At 40.0% G+C, this 26,728-nt stretch overlaps 1 protein-coding gene and 1 long non-coding RNA gene across 4 annotated transcripts in view; one reads left to right on the top strand and one right to left on the bottom strand.

Moving 5' to 3' along the window:
* The window catches only part of TGFB2 (transforming growth factor beta 2), an 84,981-nt gene that overhangs the window by 36,703 nt on the left and 21,550 nt on the right, over window positions 1-26,728 (bottom strand). The window lies entirely within an intron of this gene.
* On the top strand, window positions 15,370-23,143 carry LOC143681097 (uncharacterized). Its single transcript, XR_013174354.1, has 3 exons — window positions 15,370-15,479; window positions 15,914-15,978; window positions 23,058-23,143. It is a non-coding gene; the product is annotated as an uncharacterized LOC143681097 (long non-coding RNA).

Below are 26,728 nucleotides of genomic sequence, written 5' to 3'. Positions count from 1 at the left end.
AAAAGGGGTAAGCAGTCTGTTGCAGTTAAGTGGGCAGTGGCTAACTTAGAAGCGTCTCAGAGGCAAAGAGTTTGGAAAAAGGGCCCCCAGGCCCACTTTTGTGGGCAAGTAGACCACGAATGTGGCGTTCCTTTCAAATGGCTGACCCCTCATGGTTGGAAGAGTCAGTGAAGTAGCTCTTCTCTGCCATATTCTCATCCTTTGAAGTGCTTTAAGCTCTCTTCCTATTTTTTTCTCTTTCCCTTCTTTCTCTCCTGCCCTTTAGCCTTCCTGTGTGCTTCTGTTCCATTTTATTTCTCTTTTTCTTACTTCTCTTCAATATCAGAATTTGTTATCTATGATAACCAGGGTCAAAACAGTCATATATTTCATCCACTGATGGAGCTTGCAGAAGCCAACGGCCCAACCCCACAACGCAGTTGTCCAGACAACTGTTCTGAACTTAAGCAATGGCCCCTAACAACTGCAACAGAAGGAAGGCCATGTGTTATTCCTGCAAAATTGGAATGGTAAATAGCTTTCCTAATCATCTTGATTTGCGTGGACTCCCTTTTTACCCAGGAAACTACAAAGAAGGAACAGAGGGCAACCGAAGCAGGCTGACATGCCAAGAATCCCTTGAGGTGCTGACAGAGACCATTGCTCTTGCTAGGAAAGAAAAACTGGAATAAACAAGTTAGACACCAGCAAGTCTGCTAATCTTCACCAAATAGCCACAGACTTATACAAGCGTCCTGCTTGGGCAGGTTGCTGATTAATGGACTGTGACCCAAAGACACCCTACCCCAGGCAACTCATGTCCCCTCTTAGCTCACATAGGTCATGCTTCCTTCATAACTCACATCTCCCTTGCCCCTCGCCATTCCCCTGCATCCTCCCTTTGTCCCAAGCAGCCCATATAAACTGCCTCTCCAAATCCAGCCTTTGAGGAGAAAATATCCTTTTATACTGCTCCACATTAATGCTACTTCAATTCAATTAACTTCTTCTGTGCTTTGGTTTTCAGAGTCGGTATATTCTGTTTTCAATGTAACATTTGATTAATGAATTAAACTTGGAAACTTGGGATATCACCCTTAATCTCAACAGATTAGAAGCACATTTTATTTTTATTCCTTTTTACAGATTGGAAACCTGGCAACTGAGATCTTTCCAGGATTGCTCTAAACATTGGCAAAATAAGGATTAAATGCACAGCTTTGGGCATTTTTGTTCATCTCTGCAAAGAAAACAGTCTCATCTTGGAACAAACAAACTCCAACATTCACCTCTGCAGAACTGCACCTTCCCTGCAGATCTGCAATGAGTGCTGTTGATTTCTGACATGCTTAAGGGGTGCAGTGGCTCCTTAGTAGCCTGAAAATCTTTCTCTAATCTCTCCAAAATTATAGCAGCGATGCGTATAATGACCAATGCACGCATTATTCTGTGAATTTCTTTTCATGTTTCTTGCTTATGGCCTAATTCCTTTGTTAGGCAATCATCTAATTACTTTGAAACCCTCTGTTGATTTGCTGCTATGCCCAAAAGCTAAGCTAATAAGCAGCAAGACACACCCTGCTAAGACTACAAGCTGTTCACCTCTTAACCAAGTGGCATGGGCTGTTATTACTAACATATTAAATTCATAGTTTGGGAGTGAATAAATATGAAGAAGAATATATGGTCTAGATTATCCAGTCTGAGGGAAGGAAAGCAAATAGAGCTGATATTCAGTCTCCCAGAGCGGTGAGACAATTTAGTTAAAAATGAGAGCACACAAAGGGATGATGGTCTGGCACTTAATAGGTTATCTCTCAGTGTTCTTGGGTTCTAACTCCCCTCATTGCAGTTTTTCTCTACAACCCACAAGTGGCTCTTTAGTCTCTCCCAAAACTGGAACAGGCAACTGCACAAGGACCTGGAGCTCAAGTGGACAGTCCACTCCTGCAGCTCCAACTGTATAAGAGTTCTCTGTCTTGGGCTGAGATCTATTTATCTACAACTTCTATCCAATGAGTGCAGGTCTGCCACACAAAATGAATTTACCCCCTTTTCCACTTGACTCTTCTTAGAAATCCTGAAATCAGTTTTCATGTTTCCTCTTTTCTTCTCTAAGCAAATATCCCCTAATTCCTTTCATCGTTTATCATGACAGCCCTTCACCTTTTCTAATTTTCTTCTCAAAATCTGCTCCAGTCTTAAAATTTGACCCCTAAATCTGAATGTAATTCTCTAAGCAGAATAGAGGTGAACTATCACCTTCCTTTCTGTGGAATTTGCACTTTTATTAATGTATCCCAACAGTGAATTATTTCTTTCTTTCCTTCCTTCCTTCTTAACCTTTGCCCTCACATCATATTTTCTAGGTGTTCTTTTCCAAAAGTCAAGATTTAAAACAATTAATAATTCTTAGTGCTTCATCCAGGACACTCCTAATTGGAAAAAAATAATTCCACAGGCTTGGTTTCTTATCATATCTGAGCCCAGTATCAGTTGCCACACTACCAAATTCCTGCAGTAATTTCTATCTAGGGAAGTAAGCTGATTCATCATATAGTTGTTCATCTGATGGGACTAATAATAATGGCTAATTTTAACTGAACACACACTATGTGTCACACACCACTGGGCACTTTATAGTAATTTTCTCATTAAATCTTCTCAGAAAATTGATGGGGGGGTAGGTCCTATAATTATCCACATCTTAACAACTGAGAACACTGAAGCTCCAAGAAGTGAAGTTACCCAAGGGAAAGAAAGATAATTAGAACACTGATCAAGAACATTGGTAACTCAAGAGCCATGCTATTTCCAAAAGAGCAAGAATTTCTGAAAATAAGAGTATTTTATTTTTGCCTTAGCCAGCAGTTGACAAAAAAACTCTCATGCCTTTTTAAGTCAACTTTATATCCAGCTGGCAAATGCACCACAGGAAAAATATCCAAATTGTGAGGAAAGCAAGCCTATTGCCCATCAGAAGAACCAAAGTTAGAATGTACATAGAGCTCACGGTGTTTTCCCTGATGAGCCTCAGACCAATGGCAGCACCTGATGGCCAGATTCTCTCCTCCCCAATCACCTCCATCAAAGAACACCTGTTGCTGACCAGCAGTCTTAGAGTCAGTACTGGATGTCCTCGAAGAGGAAGAGACTTCCAAGTGTTGAGAAGAACAAAGTTTGGCTTCTTGAAGAAAAAAAAATCTTAATTTGGGGTAACAAAATCAGTGCTTCAGGCCCACTGATTCCAAATTCATATTTGGAAGGCAAAGTCCCTGCCTAACCTCAAGGTTATGGCCTCCCTGACATACTGCCCTGGTGTGTGCAGGTAGAACCGCTTTCTATAGTGAGCTCCTTCTCCGTCTCTTGGGTTAGGCTCAATGGTGCCAAGGCATTCCCAGTCACCAACAGTCACCCTTTCTTTAAGAATTCCAAACCACATGCTGGTCTGGTTTAATTTTTCCTTTTGCATCTAGGCAAGAATGTTCTTTTCCCCAAACCTGTTTAACATGTTCTAGCCTGCCTTCAAAACTATAAACACACTGAAATTAAAATATGAAACACAAAAATAAGGCAGGAGCCAAATACCAGGGCACAAGGTAATCAACAGTGTAGCTTGTACTCAGATCATCCCACCTCAGCCCTCTCAGAAGCTGTAGAAGATTTAGCATACTCAAGAACACACAGGCAGCCACCATAAGGTCCCTCCAAGACTATATGGTCACCTGGGTCCAACAGTCCAGTTTGAGATGGCAACAAAACCAACACCAAGCTGTGTCCTTCCAGCCATAAGAAGCCCATGTGTTTTCCGGAATAGAGTTTCTGCCCTAGCCCCAGGGCTGGGGGTGTCAGCCTCCAAGCTGCAGTGTGGTTTGGCGATTAATACTGAATGTAATGCTTTGTCTGGATATCATCAAGAATCTATTGCAGCTCCTCATCTTCAGACTGTCCCTCCAGGCTTAGGATCAGAGCCTGGGAACTCCTCGGCAGTCTCTGGGCAAAGGTTGGCGTGGCCAACTCAGAGTCATGAAGCTTTTTCTGGAACAGCAAGCTATGGACACTGGCAAGTCTCTCTCTGTATTTGAACCCGCTGAAACAGCCTTTATAATTTAAGGTTTTCATGAAGACCTCTAAGAGCTCCTGTTGATCCTCTGAGCTCTCATTCTGCTGTTTTTGGTGCTCCTGGAGCTTATGAACTTCTGAGAAGTGTCTCAGCAGTTTCAAAGTCTTTGGGAAAGATGAACTGTGAGGCATCCTCCCCCATGCTGCCAGTATGGGATCATGGCCACCATGGCTGCTCCATGTGCCTGCTCAAGGAAGGGGAAGCCACGATGCATTTTTGAATGCATAATTAATATAAAACCCTATATGCATTTTTGCATGCATAATTAATTATAAGTCTTAGGTCTTTTCCACACTATTTCTCATATATTATCACCCTTTGCTTTTACCCTGAGGCTTTTTGTGCACAGTTCACAGTGTACCCATATTCAGTGTGTACTGATTTAAGATGATTTGGAATATGTTGAGATGGATGTGAAGCCTGATTTGGTAAACCTGGGCATTCATTCACTTGCTAAGTGACATTACAAGGGACAAAGTCGTAAAACTCAGGATTCCTCCTGTCTATTCAATTCAGTTGCTAAATCCAGTTAGGGAACAAAGTTTTTAAGATTTGTTAAGGTGGAAACAGGCCTCCATCCACACTAGGACTTCTAGCTCTGGAGGTGCTTTCACAACACCAGGTAATGGCCATTCTGTTGCACCACCAAGGGACACAAACAAACCCACAGAAATGGGCCCTCTGGAGCTGCACTGTCACATGTCACAGTCACCATGAGGCTGTGCTTTTCCCAGCGGCACATCTTCTTTGTGGAGGATCAGCGGGCAACTGTGTCCTATTGAGAATCTTCAAGAAAAATGGCTAATGGGGCAGGGCTGAGTAGGTTTCAGAACCCTCATGCCACGCCCAGAATACCCATCTTCTGTTAATCAACCCTCTGATGGGTTAGCTTCCAAATGGAAGGTGTTAAACTTTTCTTTATGCCAAATACTAGTCCTGTATTTAGAACATAAGGAAAACAGGGAGTAAGAAGTACTTGAAAGGAATTTGAGTTATCAGATATCCTTATTAGCATTTCAGTAGATAGTCATTTAGTGCCTTATGGACAATATTAGTGTTTTAAAGGATGGTGCTTTCTTAGGGTTGGTAAATGTGTTCATTAAAGCTGTACACTCTTCCTTCATCCTGTTTGTATTGGCAACAGAGACATGGGCAATTAAGATATGGGAATGTACAGGAATTATAGGAATCCAGATGAACTGTGGCATGAACAAATTCTGGAATGGAGCCAAGGGTGCTATGCTTGTTCTAAGAAATCATGTTCGCTTGGGTGCTAAGCAGCTTTCTTTCTCTTTGGGCCACCATTTATGAGATGAAAAAAAACAGTCTTTAAAGTAAGAATCTCCACTACAAAACTACACCATGGTTAAGTACTTTTAAATGTTTGTCCATGTTATTTTTATTTAATTGAACTAGCTGAGAGCAGGCCCAACATTTTAGATTCAATATCATTATTTTCATGAATAGAGGCTATAAAAATCTCAAATTTTACTCTTCTCTTAGGGTTGCCAGGAGAGAAAAGTGACTGAACAATAACAGGCAAGCATCCAAAGAGTTAATTCAACCAGTCACGGTTTTTTTATACCCCAGCAAAGATGGAAGGAGCTGTAATTTTGAGAATGAAAGCAGAATTCTTAAAAGAAAGCAAGAGACTTTCCTCTCTTTGAGGAAGCTTTGGCTCTGTTTTATAGCTTTCTGTTTTCCTTAGAAGTCTTTTTGACAGGGGTCAGAACTCAGGTGCTTTCTGAAGCATTCCCTGCTCTCTTCTTTCACAGGCAGGTGTATATACTGCATAGGATAAATCTAGTTCCAAGCAACTGGTTCTTCTGTGCACCTGAAAACCCATTCACAAAGTCTTCTTTAAAGCAGCATTCTTTGAACAAAGCCAGTGCTACAGGAACATGTTGGATGAAAACAAATAGAAATCCCAGAGCACCATTCTTGACTATACACACATACATACATACATACATACATAACCAGAATAAAATAAAGAGCAAACTAAGGTTGAGTGATAGAAAAATTACACAAAGCCAGCATAGGGCTTACCTACAAGAACACAAATGCACACCTGGTGTGGGGATTATGTACATGTACCCATGTGCACTCCAGTGCAATAACTCTAACCACATCAGAGTACATGCATCATGTCACTGAAGACATCCACTTCTTGCCATATTACACTGGTTTCACGGGATTATTTTTAATGGCTAGATATGTCTGAAAGGTTTCCTTGCATCATAGAAGTGAGTAAATAGATAGTCCCATAATCTGGTCCAATGAAATTAATTTAGCTTTTATATCTGCAAGGGACAGAGAGGTTACCGATAAAGAAAATATATTCCTCTCCTAGTTGATTAGCACCTATAGATGCTATATGTCAGAACACGGGTGTGAGACTGTATAGTTACTGGCCAGAGAAATTTTGACCAGGGAAATGTGGTAACTCCTCTCAGTTCCTTTCAAGCGTTCTTAAATACCCAGAGAATGCAGAGAGCAAGTTGTACTGCTGCTTTCTTCTAGCATATATATATATATATATATAGCATGGAATTCTTATTCCATATAATACATGGAAGACACTGTGGACAAGGGAGAGATCTGAACACATCTAGTTTTCCTCATCGGTGAGCTCCCTCTTAGACCCTTCTGAGCAGGATGGCTCAAAGGATCGCCCCACTGGGAGGAGTCTTTGTAAGATTCCTGAGCACAGGGTCTGAATCTGTCCTCTTCTCACCGTCGGTCAGAGATCCAGGGTACCCCTCCTGGCACATAAGAGGTGCCCAATATATATCACAAAGGAAAAGGAAGTGAATCTTTTCCTTCTAACAGTTAAGTCATGACAATGATGAATGTGAAGCACAACCCCTTATGTCTTTGTAGGTCTTTGTTTCTCAAAGCACTCCACATATATATTTTTTTTCATCTCATACTGATAATCTCACAAACTAGGTAGCATCATCCCCATTCTACTGGGAGGGAATTGTAATTCGGAGGCATTGCTTTAAATTCAGAGGTTTGATTGAAATGATCTCCAAAACCCCTTAGCAATAACCCAATGTTTGTCTTTTGACACCAGCGTCACGAATGGCCTCCCCTGTAAGATATAAAACAGCCTGTGGAACAGCAAAGTCCCTTACTGTGTGCATTCTAAAAGGAAGACACTGCAGGCAGAGAGGACTGATTTCAAGAGTTAGAGATCTTGGTGGAATTCCAACTTGAGGAGACATACAAACATAAAAAAAACGAGCAAGCAATCTTTTCAAGTGACTCTAATACTCTGGTGAGAGTTGTTTACTCTTCATTGTTATAGTGAATAGCTACTTCCAGTTCCAAAAGTAAGAGCATCCTTCCTCTAAAGGCACAACAGCCTGAAGACAACAGTACCTGGAAGGGACTAAGATGGAGCAAATGGCTTCTATTCAGGCAGCCACCCCAGGGCTCAACTACGCCACAGCTCATGGCATTCAGTGTTCTTCTTTATAACTGGTACCTTAGGAGGATGCAGGGCTACAGAGCTACTGGAATCACCTACAGACGTGATACCTCAAAGAGGGTAGGGAGGGATGTGGAGAGAAGCAGGGAGAATGACAGATTTCCTATGTTTTAGCAGAGGATGTGAGATGTCTTTAGAACATTCTATTCTCTCTCCTGGTGGGTGGAGGGAGACTTGATCACAGGCAGCTGCAGCCATGGACATAACAAAGACCAGAGAGGCTATCTGACAATCAACCTCAATGACAAATCACCTTTCTGTGTTCATGGGGAACCCATAATTGCCCAGGAGCTTACTGTTCTTTTAAAATTTCCCTATGGAAGGGGGAAGGCAATGACCAGCTATGCCCTTTCTTGCCTCAGAGTGGTCTCACAGAGACCACCAGTTCAGCCCAAACTAAGATGAACAGGTAAAAACTCCAACTGTTCTCTTTGCCTCCTTTTTTTGTAACCAATTGACCATATGTCATTCTTTTTTATTTTTGGAAGAAACCCACATAGGATCGGGGTGGGGGCTCTCAGAGGCAAATGTGCGTTCTTCATAGTTCTATTATAATTGAGCACTCTGTCTAATCCCACATCCATTCCTCTGTGGGTACTTGGGGTTCTCTAACCAGAACTTCTATTTTGGAAGAAGATACAGGGAGATGCACGGACCTGCTTTCGGTGGTCCTTCCAGACTGCAGGAAGAGGGGGGGTCACATGAGCAGAGAGACATGAACGTCATGGCATGTTCGGCATTTTAAAACATCTTGGAGAAGGATCCCAGAACCCTAAAAGCATTTATGAGTCTAATATATAAAGGGAGTCAAGACAGTCAATCAAAGTTCCCAAGCCTTCAATCAGATTTCCTTTTCTCACAAGTCTACTGTGGGAAAAGGGCAGTTAAAAGATCACATGGGAAGGGGACTTCAACGTAGCCACTTGGGGATATGAGGAGATTTAAAATCTGCAATACAGGAGGTGATTTTCAGAAGTGAGCATTAGAAAAACAGAGCTGTACGATTCATCTATAGAACTCATGCCAGGGCATCATCAACCTTCCCAGGCCTCAGTTCCCTCAGGTCTAAAATAATCACAGTCTTGGACCAGAGCTCTTCTGTCTAAGGCTGAGAGAAACACTGTTGAGGCTACAAGGGTTTGCGAAAGCATCGACCCTAATACGGCTCAACATGCTTTTCTAATGATGTCAACATTATGGTACTAAGCAAGCCCTTTCTTCATTTGAACCTCTAACCATTGAAACATCATGATAAATTTCAAGAGACATGTCTTGCTTTTTCCCAAGACCCCAACTTACCTTTCCAGCTTTGTGTGACCTGCCATCACCCTTCCACCACAGTGGACTTTGCCCACAACCAGGCCACACCAGTTTATTTCCAATGTAATGTGACTCATTCCCTAGAGAGTCTTCACAATTAGCTAAATTCTCTCCATCTTTTAAAGCCCAATTTTGCTGTTACTTTTTTTCAGAAGTATTTTCCAATCTTCCAGAGCAGGATTAATTCCTCCCTTCATTGTGCCCTGACAACTCTTATGTTAAATGATCACAGATACCTCTTTAGGGCTTACCCTGATAGATAAGAGCAGCATGAGAGTATGGACTCAGACTCATTTCAGCATTTAAAAATGTAATACACTTAGCTCCAAGCATTGAAAAAGGATTAAATAAGGTAATGACTATGACTAGCACATAGTAAGTACTCAATAAATGTAAGTTTGTATTATTAACAGACATCTGGGAACAAAAGGTGAAAGCTTGCGCTTACTTTCAGAGTCTGATGCCAGTAAGACTTTCTAATCAGGAACAAAGGAAAAGGTTAATCTCTCACAACTGCAGTAGTGTCTGAAACCTTGTGACTGGGAATCATCCCTTTTTCTGCCGTACAGGATCAGACTAAACGGGACACCTCTTGGATGCCTCAGTTGCATGATTTATACAATAAGTATCAGGAATACTATGAACAGACAAGAGGCTGATTAAGTAGGGCATGCCTTGGCAAACCACTCTTGGATCTGGATTTATTGACTCTCATATAAAGTAGGTGTAAAAGATTTCTAGTCATTTTACTATTAGTGACACCCATATTTATGTGAAATTTCACAACCAAAACCAAATGCTTTCTTGTACCTAATCTTACTTTTAAGCTGAGTGGCATCCAGCTATCTCATAGAAGTGCTGCCCCATTGATAGTGGCTACTATGTGCAAGATAATTTCCAATCCTCATAATTCCCACTATTTTGTATACTCCCATTACAATTGTATAAACAAAGACACTAGGTTTACAGTTGGTAAATCACTTGTGCAACAGCATCTAGAATAAAATAGCTAGAAACTGCAAATTTGTTCTGACTCATATTCTCTACTTCTCCATGTCTTCTTCCCTCCCAGTGAAGGTCTGTTCTGGAGTACCAAGGGGTGGAAAGTCCCAGGACACCAGCCCAAGCTCAGTGCAATGAAAAGCATTCCAATAATCAAAGCTACCCATGGTAAAGAAGCCAGGGCATTACGACTGGATGGAAGGAGAGGTGATAGTACTAAATGACTTTTAAAATGCCACCCACTAGGACATCATTACTGACCCAACAGAAATAAAAAATATTATAAGAGCATAGTAGGAACAACTATAGGCTGGCAAATTATATATCCCAGGTAAAACGGAGAAATTCCTAGAAAGATACAAACTATGTACACTGACATAAGAAAAAATAGATCTCAACAGACCAACAAGTAAAGAAATTGAATCAGTCATCGCAAACCTCCTCCGAAAATGAGGCTGGCCCTGGCACCATGGGATCAACAATGCCATCCTGACCAAAAGGGGGAAAAGAAGTGTAACGGATAAGGCATCAGTGACTGAGAGAGTTCAAATAGAGTTGACAGGCTATTCTGCAGGTCACCCTTACACAAGCTTCAGTTAGACATTGCTACCTATCATAACTGGCCAAACCCCAACCAAAACCATTCCTGCCAATCCTAAAGAACACCTAGGGCATTATATAAGATTCTACAAAGGCTCCATGCACTAGGGTAACTTTCCAGAAACCTACTATCTCCACATGGGTCCTTGGACCAGGTAAGTCTTGAAATGCAGAGGGCCCAGCCTCTCCAGAACATCAACTAGTTCCATACCCCCATCCCATATTATCAACAGCCCCTTTCAACATGGAAAAGCTAGAATGGCCATAGCCCAAATACCCCTAAAGAGTAGGAGAAAAATCAAAGGTGATAGTAGAATTGTACAGAGAAGGTAGGGTTTAACAAATGAGTATGAATGCTGAATCCTTTAATTGATATATATTTTTTAGTCTCCAGTACCTTAGAGCAGCTAGAAATAAAAACCTCACATTGCGGAATTGTAACCCATACCAAACTCTGAAATCTGTTCTACAACTAATTGTTGTGATGTATTTTGAAATTTTTTGCTTTTTTGTATATATGCTATTTTTCACAAAAAGAAGAGGAGGAGTATAACAGAGAAGATGGGATTTAACAAATGAGTATGACTGCTGAATCATTATATTGATATTTCTTTTAGTCTCCAGGATTTTGGAGCAGTTAGAAGAAAAAAACAAAAAATCATGGAACTGTAACCCACACCAAATTTTAAAACCTCTTCTATAACCACTTGTTAAAATGTATTTGGAAAGTTAGTGCTTTTTTTTTTGTATATATGTTATATTTCACAATAAAAAAAATGTTTAAAAAAGAAAAAGAAAAACCTCCCTCCCCCCCAAAATAAAAGCCTAAGATCAGATAGCTTTACTGGTGAATTTTATCAATCATTCCAAGAAGAATTAACGTCAATCCTTGTCAAACTCTTCAAAAAAACTGAAGAAGAGAGAACACCCCCTAACTTTTTCTATGAGGACACCATTACTCCAATACCAAGCCAGATAAAGAAAATACAAGAAAAGAAAATGACAGACCAATATCCCTTATGAATATAGATGCAAAAATCCTCAAAAAAATACCACTAAACCAAATGCAACAGCACACTAAAAGACTTTATACCATGATCAAGTTCACATAAGGGAATCAATTAATCTAATACTCTACACTAATGGAATAAAGAAAAAAACCACATGCTCATCTCAGTTGGTATAGAACAGGCATTTGACCAAATCCAGTGCCTCTTAATTATAAAAATACTTAGAAAACTGGCATAGAAGGAAACTTCCTCAACACGATAAAGGACGTATATGAAAAACCCACAGCTAACATTGTACTCAATGGTGAAGGACTGAAAGCGTTCCCTCTAAGATCAGGAACAAGACAAGGATGCCCACTGTGAGCATTGTACTGGGGAAGTCCTAACCAGAGCAATTCGGCAAGAAAGAGAAATAAAAGGCATCCAAATTGAAAAGGAAAAAGTCAAACTTTCACTATTTGCAGATGACATGATTCTATTACAACAAACCCTGAATACTCCCACAACAAACTTACGAGAGTAAATAAACAAATTCAGCAAAGTGTCAGCATACAGGATCAACATGCAAAAATCAGTAGTATTTCTATACAATAGCAATGAACAATCTGAAGAGGAAATCAAGAAAAAAGTTCAATTTACAATAGCAAATAAAAAATCAAATATCTAGGAATAAAATTAATCAAGGATATAAAGGACTTACACACAGAAAACTACAATACACTGTAAAAAGATATCAAACAAGGTGGGCCACAGTGGCTTAGCAGGCAGAGTTCTGTCACCTGCCATGCCAGAGACCCAGGTTCAGTTCCCAGTCCCTGCCCATGCAAAAAATAAATAAATAAATAAATAAAACTACCTAAGGATGGTCGAAAATATTTGGAAACCACATATCCAATAAGAGTTTAATAATATATATAAAGAAATCCTACAAATCAACAACAAAAGATAATTGAGCTGATCAAAACCACGTAAAACACTTGAATAGATATTTCTCAAAGAAGATAAACAAACAGCAAAAAAGCACATGTAAAAGATGTTCAACATCATTAGCCATTAGAGAAATGCAAATCAAAATCACAAAGAGAGGGCGGTGCAACAGTGGCTCAGTGGCATAATTCTCATTTGCCATGCTGGAGACCTGGGTTCAATTTCCAGAGCCTGCCCATGCGAAAAAAAAAAAAAAAAACCCCAAGAGATACCATTCATTTCACACCTACTAGAATGGCCACTACTAAAAATGGAAAATAACAGGTCCTGGAGAGGATGTGGGGAAATAGAAACGCTCATCATTATTGGCAGGAATGTAAAATGGTGACGCTGCTCTGGATGGGTCCTCAGAAAGCTACGTATTGAATTGCCGTATGATCTGGCAATCCCACTTCTAGGTACAAACCCAAAAGAACTGAAATGAACTGAAAGGAAGAAGTCAAACAGCTACTGGTACACTGATGTTCATAACTGCATTAGTCACAAAACAAATCATCAAAAGATGGAAGTGACACAAATGTCCATCAATGGATGAACAACTAAACAAAATGTGGCATGCACATACAATGGAATATTACTCGGCCATAAAAAGGAATGAAATTCTGATACATGTGACAACATGGATGACCCTCGAAGCCATCATGTTGAGTGAAATAAGCCAGACACAAAAGACCAAGTATAAATGCTCTCCATGCTATGAACTAATTAGAATAAGCAAATTGATCTAGTGGGAATCTAGAATATAGGTTATGAGGAACTGGGTTAGGTATAGGAAGTCAATGCTTAATTGGTACAGAACTTCTGTTTGGGGTGATGGGAATGTAATTAACACCACTGGATTATATATATTTGAATGTGGTTAAAAGGGGAAATTTTAGGCTATATACATTACCAGAATAAATTTTTCTTAGAAAAATAGGACTGTACTATACAATGAACCCTAGTGTAAACTATGGAGTATACTTAATAGTACAATTCTAATAATATTCTTTCATCAACTGTAACAAAAGTACCACACTAATAATGCAAACTGTTAATAATAGGGAAAAATTGTGTGTGTGAAGTACATACATGTTCTGTATTTTTTGTATATATGTTCTGTAAACCTATAACTTCTCTAATAAAAACTAGAATATAAAAAAATACCACCCACCCTGGCAACCTGTGATTCTGTACAGAGAATTATTAGATGGGCCTCGGCCTAATGGTTTTAATCTTCAATCTTCCTGAAAAAGGAAAGTGGAGACGGAGCCAGAAAGCACCGGAGCTCAGAGACCAAGTTTAAACAAACGCCTAACTCAGGATTTAGGAGCTGATAAGGAGTTTATGACGTCACTAGCTCTTGATGTAATACTGTCTGTTGCAGCACAGTGAGGAGACTCTTATCTTAACCTTGTCATGTAGTCATGTTAAAACCTTCAATAAAAAACTGCCAAACATCATGCTCAAAGGGATGAGAAGTTTAGGCAAAGGACTGTCGCTTTTTAATAATAATTCCCATTTGCCTGTGAAGCCAACAGGGAGCATGGCATTGAAGCCCTGTGAACCTCTTTCTTCCAAGCTTCTGAGGCTGTGTTTCCTCGGGAACACCCATAACCTCTCTGTGCCTTGTGAAGTGGTAACAACTTCAGAGGGCTCTATTAGGCTCAAACTGGTAACACAGGATGGCACTTTGTTATATGTGCAGTGATATATAAGTGTTAGGTGGCATCACTCTCATTAAACTTGACCATAATTGAGTTTGAATAAGAATACGCTATCAACACATATCACCACAGATCATTCAACAAGAGCAAGCATTTGCTTACAGTATCTTATTTAATCCCCAAGAAACAATTTTTGAGGTAGATCTCTACTTTGTGGATGATGAAACCAAGGCTCAAAACTTGTAACCAGAAAGCACAAGTAGAAGGAAAAGTAAGGAAAAACCCAGATCCTAACTCCTAACAGGTATTCTTTCCACTCACCTTCCGAAAAGTTCACTCTGATTTAAATGAGTAGAATGGGAGTCACTCAGAAAGGAAGGCCCCACTAGGTTACATGAGATCACCATTTCATCAGTCCTATGAGCAATAACTGCAAGGGCTTGCAATGGGCACTCGGGCAGCCTCCGAAGCGTCTTTGGCCAACTCTCACTTGGTTATTACTGCCAGAGCCAATGCATGGTAAATTCACCACCTGGAAGCTTGCTTCCGGATATGTAAGGGGCCAATAATAACAATAGCAGCTAAAAGCCTTACTTGGACTGTGTGTTTAAGCTTCACAAGGACTCTTTAGAGGTAGATGCTATTTTCATTCCCATTTTGAAGATGGGTAGACTAAGGTTTAGAAGGATTAAATAATTTATCTAAGGGCACCCAGCTAATGAGGAGTGGCCAGGATGCAAGTGACTTTGGGGACTTCACTTTCATAGATAAGACAGACCCACATTATACACAGATCTTATTTATAACATTTAGTCGTATAGCATATAGTTGCATATTTAACATGCATGCTTGCTTTTCCCATCCTTTCAAACATCCACATAGCTGTTAATGCTTTTTCCATGATGAAACTCACAACTTACTCTAATTCTATTCCAATATTCATAACTATTTTAATTATCTACATGAAAATGATTACAATGTCTAATCCTATGAAATGAATGACAAAATACAATTGTTAAAATAAGACACATACCTAATATATTCAAAATACTTAGGCTATCTAAGGCCTTGTGTTGTTTGTTTTTTTTTCTTACTTTTAATGAATCAAGATGTTCCAGGAGAGGAGAAGGAAAATCTGTGCATTACTTCACAATATTTAAATCAACCTTAACTAAACTTCTACATCCTGTTTTCTACCGAGCTTTTACAGAACCAAAATCTGCCATGAAAAACTCTATGATGTTGAAATGAAGGAAAGAGCAGAGGGGAAAGCATTCTTGTGCCACTGCACAATTCTCTGGGGACTCAAGAATGTGGTACTTTTTTGTCATTATGTGTTTACTCTCTACCTGTTTTTAGGTCAGGAAATCCAAATGTAAAGTTGTTTATTGAAGTTGCCTTTTATAGAAAGTTCTCTATAGACCTGTGGTTATTCCATTGCAACTTCTGCTCCCCTGAAACCTGACTCATGAGCCATCACGAAACCCTGCAAATCCTCTGACACGTGGTCATTTTGAACCTTTCAGTAAAACTCTCCCAAATACCACTTCCTAGTAAGAATTTTCATTTGCCTGTGAAGTCAAATAAGAGCCTACATGGCATAAACCATCCCCCCCCTCCACCGCCCCATGCTATCTGCTTTCCCAACAAAAAGAAAATGAAAAGGGATCTTTGAAGGGAAGATTATCACCCTTATTAAATTTCTGCATTATTTCATTTATTAAATTTTCTTATGTTTTTCTTGATATAGATTCATATCTGTGACAGATGCATGCTTTCATGCCTTACATTTTGGACCATCTCAAAAGATCACATGTAAGTCTCTTGAGGACTAACTATATATTAAGAAAACAGGGGGTAACAGATTCTGTTTCAGTATACATTCATGTGTGCTCAGTCTTCCAACTGAATCTGCTTAGATCATAAATCCAGTCCAGGTGCTTTTCTATACTATTCAAGGGCCAAATCAGAGAGTTTAAGGGCTCTATCACATAGTTTCCTTTCCTCCTGGTTGGTAATTGTCTTTCTTTCCCTTTTTATTTATTTATTTATTTTGCATGGGCAGGCACCGGGAATTGAACCCGGGTCTCTGGCATGGCAGGCGAGAACTCTGTCCCTGAGCCACCGTCACATTGCCCTCTTTTTATTTTATTCTTCCTTGAACCTTTTCCTTAGCACCTAACTTTTATAAGAAAACCCAATTATTTCTAAGAAGGTTCTAAAAACAATTACAGTGGGCTTATGTAATATAACAACCTGTGATCCACTCAAACATTTATTTTCAAAAATCGAGATCAAAGGTCAATGGGGAAAGAGTAATTTATTGTTTCATATATTATTTCCCTAATGCCAGTGCTTGTAAAGGATTACCCAGTAGAGATTAGAGCTTCTAGGGAAAGTAGAGCTATAATTAGAAGATGATATTAGGATTATGTTAGGAGCAGGAGTTGGTGACTTCAGCCCTTGTGTTTCTGACCCAGACTCCTTCCCTCAAAAACTGGCTGTTTCACTCCAGAGGGAGGCAAGTTGCTCTATCTCTCTCCTACTTTTAAGATTTCAAACGATGGAAAAATCATTCTCTGGATTCAGTTTCTATGTCCAAATAGCCAACAGGACACCATGGTGCTATGAAGGCTGCAGAGAAAAATCTGACTTTTTCCACAGAGAGAAAAAACCCCTGCCTACCTACTTTAATTTAAAGGTATAGCCAATTGCTGAAAAGAAGTTCTTTTATCAGTTTCCCATCAGCGAGCACCTCAGTTAAGCACTGGTTCTTCTCATTCTGAATTGTTTGTCTTGGAGCCCACATTCTCTTCCTGTGGGTGATTGTTCCTCCACTGACAAAACTGACCAAAGGGCTTCACTTCACACTTTTGCTTTTATAATTTTCCACCTCCAGCTAAAAATACTGCTTTTTGGGTGAGACTCAACCAAAGCATAGTCCCCAGAAGCAAAGGGACCAGTAGCCGAATAAGGGTTCTTGCATGGAGCCCCAGGGCCAGAAGGCTCTCCTATTTATATTTCCAGCCTCCATTGGAAGAAAGCCCTAGCACTGTGAAAAAAATAAAAGAAAATAAAAACTTTAAAAGGTGTTGGGGAGTGTTTCCAATACTCTGGCTTAATGTCCACACACACAAATGAAAACTGAAGATGAGCTGAGGGTCTTAGTAGTCAAAGTTCAAGAGTCTAATGGTGGCTCCCATCTGGTAAGGGCAAGAAAGAACTAGAGCCAGCTCTCACCATCTCCTTTTGCAGGCCTGTGGAGATCTTTTCAACATTTACTCATCAGATGAGGTGATGATGAAAGTAAGACATTGTACATGACACATGCACTGCTCCGGCAACTGCTGATTTCTTCAACTTGGAAATATTCCTCCACTGTGGCCACCTGCAACCACTTCCACCCCCGTGCACACACACACATACACATATACACATGCACCTTCTTTACCAACTCTGTCTATTCACATACAAGGTTCAATACAGACTGTCTGAAACTCTGCCTCAAGCACCCTCTCTTTTATTAACATCATAGGGAGCTATACTTGTCCAGAGTCTTAGGAGTTTGTTTTGCTTATAATCTTGGCACTGGGGCCTAATGAAAATGTGTTTTAACAGGAAAAGTTTTAAGATTTGAGAGTCGGCAGACTTAGATTCTACTTCCAACACTGCCATTTAGAAGCAAACTCTTTGGTAATTCCCTTAACCTCTTTAAGCCTCAGTTTCCTCATCTGTAAAATGTGTAGGATGAGGGTTAGGGAAAAATGAGAACCCACAGAACTGGCAGTCAGTGCTGTCTCATTCCGGCCCTGCTTTACCCGCAATCATTCCTTGCTCTATACCACTTTACCAAAGGAAGAAACAGAGAGATCTCGGAACAGAATTTGCTGAGTAACCTTGAGCAACTCACTTCACCCTTGAAGCTTTCCCTTCCCCATCTACAGAATGGAATGATAACAGCATCGACGTCACAGAGTGGTGAGGATTAAATAGGACAACGACAGCGAGACATTTAGCACTGTACCTGGGACCTAAGTACCCCAACACGTTAGCCCTTATTATTTTTTCCTGGATTTCAAGTTGACAGTCAGAAGGCTGCTTCTGGCCGAACTTAGTTCACTTTTCCAGCTACGTACTCATTCAGGGATTCCTCTTAACACCGAGCTCTCTTTCCAACAGCCTGCCCTACCCCCACTCCGTTCAACTCTGCTCTTCATCTCCCAATGAAGCAAAAATCTGGTAAATATTACACTTACAAGGTAACAGGTCTGGAATGCTTGGCATCTCAGGCAGAGTGCAGTTGCTTCTTGGCACCCAGACACACACACTCTGCAGCCTAGGGCCAAACTACATTTGGCTGCTTCGTGCAATTCAAATAAAGATATTAAAAATCCTCCAAGTCTATAAACATTGTACTGTTTGCTAATCAAAGGAGTTCGTTTTTGTAAAAAGCCATCTAAAGAGAACTTGGCCTGCTGATTGCTCTTTTCAGTTTCAGACCCCAAGGAGCACTGTGCGTTTATTGGCCATAGAGACTTCTAACATGTCATAACAGTACAATGACTTATATATTTTAGGCCAGATGGAGCGTTCTTCTAGAGCGGAATGCCTTTCCCCAAACATACAAACTTGGGCAGTTTTTGGTTCTGGAGTTTGCATCCTTAACCATTACACCCTGCTGCTGTTTTCGAAGCATGTGATTAGTAATTGACTTGACCTTCCAATTAATGTGAGGGAGGAACGGTGACAGCGGCAGCCAAGGTTAGGTGTGTCCTAGCCCTACCACCTGATAGCTCTTGGTCTTGGGCAAGTCAGTTAATCTCTCTTGTGCCTTAGTTTCCTCATATGTGAAAAGGGGAAAATAATAGTACCAAGAATGCAAGGATTGAAGGAATTGATATCTCTAAAGTACTTAGAAGAGTGTTTGGAGTATAGGAAGCATTGCCTAAGCATTTTTATAATTATTGTTACTATCATTATTATTATTGACAAAATATTGAATACGAATAAAAGGAACTTGTTATAGGTACTTATCAAAGGGTAATTGGTTCCTTAAGTAAGTAAAAGAAGTTAAATGTGATTGAAATTATTTAGGCCCATCTTTCTCTATTAACTAAAAGCACATGGAGGAAAATGGTAAAATGAGATGATCTCACAGTAAGTCGTCTTAAACTTTGGTCTTCCCTGATGTGGATGTCAGGACTGAACTTCTCTTAGGCATAAGAACAGAAAAGGGACAACATTTGTATTTGGCTTCATCTTATCTTCTAGTTATTTAACCCCAGAACTTTTAAACAAAACCTTCTCCCAAATGACAACCTCAGAAAAAAAAGGAAGCTGATTTTAAGCATTAGGGAGGAACTAAAAACACATATCATTTTTAGAAGGATAATGAAAATATACCACGTTCTCTTTGTCTGCTTTCACAATTAAAGGTAATAGTGAAGTCAGATTTCCCCTGTGTGTGACAGAAGGTAAAGTTTCAAGGACCGTTGGGATTACAAGGAGTGTTTGCAGGCAGACAACCTTCTCTGCTTAGTTGGCCTGAGAAGGTGCTGCAATTCGGGGAGTCAGTGTCACAGGCACAAAGAGGAAGCGGGCGCACGCTATCTTCATCTGCCTTCCACATCTCTTTACTCTGACCCTCCTTTCCTTTCTCTCTGACCTCCTCCATTCCTCCGTATGCACCCAGAACTCACATGTTGTTGCCGCATAGCCTTAGCGAGAAAGAAAAAAAATACAAAAATCAACTACAATATACAAAATAAATGGAAACTAAGGAGGTATGACTAATGGGAAGCCTCTCCTTAGGATTCATTTTGAAAGAGGATACAGCAAGAGGGAGGGGATAGTAAGAGAGAGGAAAATATTTTTACTCAACATAGCCTTCTGAGACCTCCAATTACCTCCTTTCCTCACCCATGAAATTGGGCAGAGGTTCTCTAGACCAGAGCCTCCAGGGCACACACTTGGACCAGGGGTTTGGGATGTGGGGCAAGTCCATACCATTTTGGGGCAGGGAGGAAGCCTAAGGGAAGGACTCCTACTCTTCATACTTGAAGAAGCAAGAGTATTTCTCAATGTGAAGTACACCGGGGGAAAGAGTACCAACTTGAATGAATCACAGTGCCGATTTGGGGGTGGACTTGATGGGAAGGGATGTCCTTGTGGTGAACCATGCTTTACTGGGCTTTTTATTGATTGAAGTTATATTGGAAGAGACACGACTCAGAAATAGCATGTCCAGATGACGTAGAGCACCCAGCTATAATGGAATTCCAATGCATGAGAACGTCATGAACTGCACTATGAAACGTGAAAAGCTTAGCTATCAAGATATATATGATTTGCTTCTGTCCTCGAATGGCTGAAGAAGACGCTGATTCTTCTACTATCTTTTTCACTTTGAGGTTGTGACTGTCCAGTGCGCAGGTTCATACACTGTTCTATGAACACTTGGGACTGCTTCTCTTAAATGTTGGTTTCATTAACCACACCTTCCTCTGTGTTCCCTTTGCACCTTGATTGTAAATCTCATTGGGCATTTTAAAAAAAATTCTGGTTTGTATAAGATAGTTTTCAAGTTTGTCTTCACAAATAGGCTATAAACTGCTTGAGGGCAGGGATAATAATAATAAAAATAACAACACAAAAAGAAAGCCACTAATTATTGGAAGCATACCATCAGTCAAGTACCCACTTGGATTATACCATTTACGTAGGGGACAAGAAACTAAGACCTAAAGAGGGGACTTGTCCAAGGACATGTAACTAGTGATCATGGACTCTCCACTTAAACCTTGCTGGTCTGATCTCAGCGCTTTCCCCCTGGTCTGTCTGTGCTATGTTTTCCAGGAGGGATCCATCCCTACTTCACTTGTTCTTTATCCTTTCCTGTAATTCAGCACCCAGGTATATGTTCAGTATATTGACACAGTATAGCCTTAGTAAATGTTTGCTGAATTAAGCTGAATAAAAAGAACTTGGCCAAATCATTGTTTACAGGGATAATCCCCGCAGAGCTTAAGTGAAATGAGAAGCAAGTGAGATGGTCAATTTGCCACTATCTGTAAAAATAGTTTCTAACATGCATAGTCCTTTTGGGGCAAGTTCTGAGAGAGTTTCAGGTCTTCCAATTAAGACAAAGAATGTCATTATGCCTTATTTATGCCTACCAATTTTTAAACAATATCTCTAATATTATTTTCCTGTTATAGAAATTGGCGCCACTTTTTATTTTTCCTAGACTTAAAAAAAACCTCTTATTTTACTCAGTATATACCAACCTGATCTTAAAAATATAGGATTCGTTATGGCCAACTGATTTTTGACAAGGGGGCAAAGACTGCTCAATTGGCAAAGAATAGTTTCTTCAACAAATTTTTGCTGGAAAACTGGATTTTCATTAGCAAAAGAATGAAAGTGGACTCCTACCTCACGCTATATACAAAAATCAACTCAAAATGGATCAAAGACAAAAATATAAGAGCAAGAACTATGAAATTCCTAGAAGAAAACATAGGAAAGCATCTTCAGGACCCTATGTTAGGCAATGGTTTCTTAGACTTTATATCAAAAGCACAATCAAAGAAAAAAATAGATAAATGGAACCTCATCAAAATTACAAACTTTTGTACATCAAAGGATTTTATCATGAAAGTGAAATGGCAACCTACAAAATGGGAGAAAATATTTGGAAATCACATATCCAGTAAGGGTTTAATAACCCAAATATATAAAGAAATCCTACAAATCAACAGCAAAAAGACAAAAACCTAATTTTACAAATTGGCAAGAAGTGAATTGAAACTTCTCCAAAGAAGATAAGCAAATGGCCAAAAAGCACATGAAAGGATGTTCAACATCATTAGTGACTAGGGAAATGCAAATTAAAATCACAAGGAGATACCATTACTATTAAAATGGTATCTATTAAAAATTGGCTACTATTAAAAAAATGGAAAATACCAAGTTTTGGAAATGATGTGGGGAAATAGGAATAGTCATTCATTATTGGTCAGAATGTCAAATGGTACAGCTGCCGTGGAAGACAGCTTGGTGGGTCCTCAGAAAGTTAAGCATGGAATTACCATATGACCTGGCAATCCCACTTCTAGGTGCATACCCAAAAGAATTGAAAGCAGGGGTTCAAGCAGACATTTGCACACCAATGTTCATAGCACCATTATCCACAATTTCAAAAGGTGGAAGCAACCCAAGTGACCATCAACCAATGAATGGATAAACATAATGGAATATATATACACATGACCGAATATTATTCAGCCATAAAAAGGAATGCTGTTCTCAGACATGTGACAGCATGGATGAACCTTGCTGTCATCATGTTGAGTGAAATACACCAGACACAAAAGGACAAATATTGCATGATTTCATTGAGATGAAATAATTAGAACAAGCAAACTCATAGGGTCAGAATCTAGGATATAGGTTACCAGGGGTTGGGGAGTTGAGGCTTAAAATGCACAGAGCTTCTGTTCGGGGCGATGGAAAATTTTGTAATGCATGGCAGTGATGGTAGCACAACATTGTGAGTGCAATTAACAGCACTGAACTATATAAATGAGGGTGGTTAAAAAACAATTTCAAGTTCTATTTATGGTACTAAAATACAGGTTTTTTAAAAAGCCATGGGACTGCATAACACAGTGAACCCTAAGTTAAACCATGGACCACAGTTAACAGTACCTTTAGAAAAAAATGTGCTTTCATCAATTGTAACAAATGTTCCACACCAGTGCAAGGGGTATAAAAAATAGGGGATATAAAAAATAATAAAAAAAATAATAGGGGGTATATGGGAACCCTGTATTTTATTCATGTTAAGAAAAAAAAACGTGGACTTAAATTTTTGGTTTTCATTTGGTTTTCAGAAGAGAAAAGAAAGAAAGTTAAAGGCCTCACTGAGCACCTTAAAATGAATGAATAAACAACAATTTATTCAGCCCCTACCACGTGCAAGGCATTTTTTTTTCACATGTAAGTTTATTTGTTTCTTTGAAGTACCATTAAAAAGTAGTTTTTCTAAAATTAATTCTCATTTTAGAGAAGATATAAATGAAGTTCAGAGAGGGTTACTGACTTGCCCGAAGTCACACAGTCAAGATTTGACCCCGGTCACCCTGAGGCCAAGCCTGTAGTTTCTTTTGGCTACACCCCAGACTGTCACACTCAAGCGTCACTGTTGGCTCATGTGTGAGTCACTGTTTTGGCTTATCAAGTAGGTTGTGATAAAAAAGAAAAAACAGAAAACGAAAGGTTGACATCTTCACAAACTTTTAAGGAAGAGACCACCGCCTGTTATAACAAAAAGAAACACCAGAGAGGCCCATTCTATGAACTCGTCTGTCTAGACGGATGACTAAACAGGGGTCCCTCCAGGGTTAGGCTTGAATTTCCTCCGTTCAGCCTGTTGGATATTTAGCAATTAAAAAAAAAAAGTTTAAAGGCTGTGGTACTAATCCAAGCTACACTACCCAGCGAGTAGTTGAAAAGTGGTTTCTGTGCAGCCTGCACGTGTTCAAGTTTTAAGGAGGAATCACAGATGGAGACAAAAAGAGCCCTAAAAATACTTGTGCTAAGGACACAAGAATAGGAGCCTAAATGTCCCTTTATGCCTCCAGTGACAGCAGTTTGGATTCTCAGAGGGAGCAGGGTCTAATCCAGGGGGCCCTGATGGATGATTGATGACAAGAATGTCTCAAAAGTTGGGCTTCTCTTTCACAGGGGCTGGCAAGTAGCTTCTCTCTTGCTCCTCGTGTGCCCTGGGGATTCTCTAACTCATAACATAATATAAAGACTGCCACGTGGAGTGAATAAAAAGCCAGTATCCTTCCATCAAGACTGGGAGATAAAAGTAGAAGCTGGTAAAGATAAGTTTTTTTTTAAGGCCTACTACAATTGCCACATTTAGTACAAAAAGTTCCCCCAGGTAGGCAATGAGGAGTTGGCCTGCAGACCCCATGGCTCCATACCAACTGATTAAGCATAATTCAAGGACTAAGACCTCCCTTTCTCATACCCCCAAGGAATCCTTAACAATATGCAAGATTCATTCACTCCTTCATTTAACGAATATTTATTGCACTGCAATATTCTTTCATATGTACGGGAATAGAAAAGCCCACCAGGAGTTGGCTATTGAACTTTTAGGGTCCTGCCCATTGATAGATGCGGGTACCATCCTGATCCTTTAACAGGAATTAAAGAATTAATACAGGCTTTTAACTAAGTACCCAGATTTGCCAGCCTACAAAAAAAAAAAGTTGTTTCTATCCATGGAACAAGTTAAAAAACATCAGAATTTTATGTTACACACTCTAATTGTTACCCAGCCTGAGCAAGAGAATGACTGCCAGAACGCAGCCATCCTCCAGCTCGTACAAGATATTACCTTTCCTCAAATGGGGAACACAGAAAACCTCTGAGAGGCTCGGAAGCCACTGTCTAATTCCAAAGCTAGTGTTCAAGCTCTGAGGTTCTGCCACCTGCCTTATACTTTCATAGGTTTTTTTGGATGGAAATACCGGATTTTAAAGGGGAGAAAATGGCATCCAATCATATCTTTTTCCCTTATCAGAAAGTGGAATGATTCCCTAATACATACAGATGCATTGTCCTCACTCCATGGATTCTCCTTTTATGCCATCTCATTCCTTTATCCCCTATCTTCTGTTGGTATTTATTGTCTTAGAAGAGAGACCAGGATGAGCTGTGACATCAGACTGACCAAGTTCAAGTCCTGGTTCTGTCACTTAACAGCTGCGTGACTGGATGCCTGTAAGCCTCCGTTTCCTTATCTATACAACTAAGAATAATAATAGTGCTTATTTTATAGGTTTATATGGAGACTAACATAGTGCCTAATGTAAGTATTCAATAACTGGTGGCTAGCTAGCATTAGTACTATAATACATATTATTATTCAAGACAGAATCTGTCTTCCCTGTCTATCAACATCCCCATGCAAAGATATTTCTTTTCTTCATGCAGAAATTCATTTACATTATAACATGGATAGCTAGACAGAGTCATGTAGATTCATCAAATTGTCAACCCCCAGGCCCTCAACTCTGGCTGCAGATTAAAAGAACCTGGGCAGCTTTTGAAAACGAAATCGGCCAGCTTCCACCCCAAACAACTGACTCAGCATTTTTGGAGTTGGACCCTGGCATGGGTGGATGGTAAATGCTCCCTGGGTGATTCTGGTGCACCAGGAAGTGGAGAACCTCTGCGTCATAGCCACCGAAACACCGAATAAAAGATCTGACTACTTTGACAGTGGAAGCCCAAGCCCAAGTCTTTACCAGCATATCTAGCAGGTTAGCTGTTCTGGGTGCTTCACTTCTTTGTTTTCTGAAAAACAAACTCCCCTGTTCCTAACAACAACCCTTAGTTCCAACAATCCTTGCAGCCACAAGGAGCTGCCTTCCTGCTCTCCTGGACAGAGACAACAGAGGAGGTAAGTAGCAGTCTTGGGAAAATGAACCACACAGATCAAGAAAATAGAGAAGCAACCCCTGCTGTCGATGTGAACACAGAGTCTGCTCTACTTCAGAGCAAAGATACAATCCAACTGAATATTAGAAAAATATGGTCTGACCATTTAGATTTCAGAGGGATCCAAAACCAATTAAACTCCAGTTGGTGGACAAAGTTCATATTCAGCAAAACAGCTCCAGCAGTTGCATCATACACACAACAGGGCAATTCAGAAACACAGATGTCCAGCCATGTGCAAAACAATGCTTTCATTTTTTTCTTCTCTTTCCCACTGCTGACCCCAAGTGCAGGATGGAAAAGCTCAGCATCTGCTGCTGCTAAAAATAGACTGTGGGGATGATTATTTATGAGCTCCCAAGCACCAAGCTACCTCTAGCCTGCTCAGGGGTGGTGAGAGCAGGTGGCAATCACTTTGCTGAGAGTCAAACAGGAGATGCCCTGTGCTAGGTAGGGTTACCCTCCAGTTTTCTCACTGGATACAGTGGGAAGAAGCATAAGTCTAAAAATTCTACCCGATGGGCCATTGTCAGGAGCCCAAGGTTCAGGTTAGACAGGATACTAAAGAATTGCATCATACATGATGTTTAAATTGTCGCGGAACTCACACAAGGGAGATAGGAAATAGGAAGTTCACACTCCCTTTAAAAACAGTTAAGCATCTACAGAGTTATACAGACATGGAGACTTAGCCTGAATCTTTGCTGTGGATTAGCACCTAGCAGATATTCCCAGACATGTCAGGACCATGCTGGCAACCTAAGACCCTTACCTAAAGGTAAGACACATCACCACATATTTGGGAGGTAAGCCTGAGGTTTATAGTTTCCCTGTTATATGTACAGTTCACACAACACATCAAGACTTGCTTCAGAAACCCAGTACTTTTGACTGTACCTTTACATCAGATAAACTTGTCTCAGTTAGAGGAGCAAGTCACAGATAAAAATGGGGGGCAATAACTTTTATGTCTGTCTCATAAAGTCCACTGGCTAGTTATTCAGTAAAGACCCATTACAAAGTTGTCATACCACTGCAGATACAG

This window comes from Tamandua tetradactyla, chromosome 4, assembly GCF_023851605.1.
Source record: "Tamandua tetradactyla isolate mTamTet1 chromosome 4, mTamTet1.pri, whole genome shotgun sequence".
In the NCBI taxonomy this organism is placed as follows: Eukaryota; Metazoa; Chordata; class Mammalia; order Pilosa; family Myrmecophagidae; genus Tamandua; species Tamandua tetradactyla.
Note: the sequence above shows the minus strand (reverse complement) of the source record. Positions and strands in the feature narration are given on the sequence as shown.